The sequence below is a fragment of the Fukomys damarensis genome, unplaced genomic scaffold (genome assembly GCF_012274545.1).
Source record: "Fukomys damarensis isolate Sample0158 unplaced genomic scaffold, DMR_v1.0_HiC HiC_scaffold_38, whole genome shotgun sequence".
Taxonomy (NCBI): Eukaryota; Metazoa; Chordata; class Mammalia; order Rodentia; family Bathyergidae; genus Fukomys; species Fukomys damarensis.
Genome location: NW_022900950.1, coordinates 66,938,601 through 66,942,060, shown reverse-complemented (window position 1 = coordinate 66,942,060; position 3,460 = coordinate 66,938,601). Strand labels below are relative to the sequence as shown.

The 3,460-nt window shown below is 40.6% G+C and overlaps 1 protein-coding gene across 3 annotated transcripts in view; it reads left to right on the top strand.

Annotated features, from left to right (window-relative positions):
- The window catches only part of Scoc (short coiled-coil protein), a 36,136-nt gene that overhangs the window by 29,828 nt on the left and 2,848 nt on the right, over positions 1-3,460 (top strand). The gene's annotated exons all lie outside the window — the stretch shown is intronic.

Here is a 3,460-nt window from a genome sequence, read left to right as displayed (position 1 = left end):
GGCCTTGGGGCTGGGGCTCCGCCTCGACGGTGAGGGCGCCCGGGAGCTGTGGGGCAAGGAAGGGATGGGACCTCTTTCCAGGAGCTGCAAGAGGAGCCTGCGTCGATGCCCTCGCCAGCTTCTCTCGAGAGTCCAGCTGATCAAGTTTAGGGACGTGAGGTTTGGAAAGGAGAGGCGCGTGCAGTCCTGCAAGGCCATCGCCCATCTGTTATACAATGGCTCTGTCTCAGACTGTGATGTAACAATATTAAGGACAGGTGTGTTCCCAACACCTTATCCACTCATTCCTGAGCCTCCAAAGCGACGCCTAGAATCCTGGTCCCTCTACTGCCCTTTCCCTGGACTCACTGCAGGCGGTCGCTCTACGGGGAGCTGTCTTACCTTTAAATCCCTTAAAGAATTTATCTTTAACACGGTTCCTTGGTTTTGTGGAATTTGACCCTGGAATTATGTATCTAACTTGAACAAGCCACAGTTTAACAAATCCAGACAAACCACGTTGAAGTTGATGTACCTTAAAGTGAATGAAATTTTCTTCAGTTACTTAGTAGAAACACCAAAGAAATTTGCTATCAGGGGTTGCAAAATATTTGCCAAATTTAAATGAGGACCATAAATAGGGTTTTGTGTTGGGGTGTTTTTGTCATTGCATGGTGGGGGGAAAAGGGGCCATACTGGATAAAGACATTGGCTGTGAAACATAAGGCAAGATGCATAGCCTTTCTGAGATTTCGTAGCCACTTTTGTAAATTGTATCTTCCTTCTGTCGATATAAAATAATACATGTAAGATTTTAGTGGTCTTACTGCTAGTTCACTCGCATATAGACAACAGGTGATGAAAATTAGGTCAAGGCACAGAAAAGTTGGGTGGTTGAGGTTGGACAGATGTCAGGTCTGAGATATAAGAATTCTTTTGGTGGAATAGTGGAGGAAAACCATACTAGAACATCGTCTGAGTCTTGACTCTGTGGACCAGTACAATGATCCTAAGTAAGCTATTGTCATTCTTGTCCTTGGTTTCTTTATTTGTAAAATGAAACAGCTGGACCAGATAGATGGCTTTTCTGAAATTCTTTGTGTGACCCACATTACAGATAAAAAGTAGAGAAGATCATAGCTGACATTTACTGAACACTTACAAGGTACACAAGCACATACATATCAACACTTTCAGTTCTCACAGCAAACCCACGAGGTGCATCCCCACTTCACACGTGAGGAAACAGGCTGAGATTTTCACCTTGCTCATGGTCCTGGAGGTTATAAATAAATCGTAGAGCTGGGATTTGGAATCAGATACTGTAAGCCCATATTCTTAATCTCTGTGAAAACTCCCTCTTGAGAAAAGATACCGTAAGGGAAATAGAGATGCTTTTGGTAAGATGATCATCTTTGGTCATGATTCAGAGTGTGGGAATAGGAAAGAATTAAATGTATCTTGTTCTAAACCTTGCCACGTGATTATTTTCTTTATACTTTCTGCTTCCTGGATTTAAATGATCGAACAATTTTAGATTCTCGTGCACCACCAAAGGCTAGATACAGCTAGGCATCAACATCTGCTATGAGTTTTTCGAGCAGAGCTTCAGATCTGAGGCAGATTAGGTTAGGCAGGGCAGCCTCCCATCTCAGATTCACTTGAGGGTTCCTGCATCTGAGCTGCTGTGGTGTGGATTTTCTTCGTGTCAGATTGGCATTTTTGTGAATGAGCCGCAGGAGTTTAGATTGAACTCTTCAGGCACATTTGGTATGGAATTGGATCGATGTGATGTGCACAACTCTAGGTAAAAAGGATTGTGTGGTTGAGAATCACAATCTTGTACCACGTACATATTAGGCCGTAAAACAGTGAGTGTTACTCTAGATAAGATGCAGTTTGAGGATTGATCTTCTTTTGGAAGAAAATAAAATTAATCCATAGCTAATGTATTTTAGCATAAATCAACTCTGATCCTGTGTGTAAAATAAGTTTATTGTTCTAAACTTAATGAAATACTCAGAATATGTGTAACAGTAGCATTTTGAAGCCCTCCTATTTCATCACATCACAGTAAAACTGTTATTTGTTGTTGCCGATGTGCTGGTCTGCTGGTCTGCTGGTCTGCTGGTCAGGTTTTGCATCATGTAGCCCTTGAGGTGCAGGCTTGCATAGATTATGATGTCAACAGTGCTCCCCTGGGCTGTGTGGTATCTTGGAGCACTGTCCTGTGGCACTGCTTGTGTGCTCCTGCCCCTCCGCAATCTTTTTTTTTTTCTCCTCAGTTTTTTGAGACCCGATGTTGCTCTGCAGTTCAGACTGGCTTTGAACTCACTTTGTAGGGTAGGCTGGCCTCAAATGTAGCAGTTCTCCTGCCTCGGCCTCCTGAGTGCTGGGATTAAAGGCATGCACTGTCATGCCCTCCTCAATCTTGAATGTGTTATTTAAGCCCTCTTGACTCCGCTTTTTTAAATGTTTTTTTCAGAAGTCAAACCAGGGCCAGGGATTTAGCTTTGTGGCATTGTCTGCCTTGCAAGCGTAAGGTCCTGAGCTCTATCCCCCATACCAAAAAAACAAAAGTCAACCCACTGATATTTCTTCATTGTGATTGTTTCTAGTCTGAAGGCATCTTTGTTCAATAGGTTCAACATATGAAGGCATAACAGTGCCTTGGGTATACTACATGTTCAATTAGTACTTGTTGACAGAACAGGCTTAGGTTGCTTCATGCATGTTAGATTGACTGGCAGAGCTCTTTGCATAGGAATTTTGTGCTCTAAATTTTGAAGGCAAGGCTTTTATTGAAATAGCAAATGTTTATATATATTTACTTACCTGTGTCCTCGTTGTTGTTTTGGTTTAACCATAACCAGGTAATGGATGGACATTTTTAATTTATTCTGTTAGTGGTGTATTTGAAAATATTGTATGATTCTTTTGAAAAATTCTCATATAAAAATTAAAATTATATATGAAGCAGTGTCTTCTTCCCTATGAACATCCCTAATGTGCTGTTTTTTATATCACAGTTTAGTAAATATACAATTTTGTGAACATTTCTGCCATGTTATTAGAGTAACCATGATTATTTTTAAAAGGCTCTCCATTATGAATTACAACTGTAATTTACCATGGTGACTAGACAGCTATATTCTGATTTACTGGTTTGTAAGAGCGAAGATTTTTGTGTATGTAATTTTACCTTCTTTGTAATTGTCCTTAGGCTAAACTCCAAGAGTAAAATACTCAGTAAAAAGGATTTAAATGTTCTGTAAATCTTTATTATTATACTACCTTTTTAAAAGGTTACACATTAATATTTTCTAATATTTGTGTATTTGTGTCTCCGTAACTCTTCCACTAGCCATTTGATCATCTTACTTTTAAAAACAATTGAATAGGGCCCGGGATTTAGCTCAGCGGTTCGGTGGCCTGCCTTGCAAGCGCAAGGACCCAAGTTCAATCCACGGTACCAAAAAAA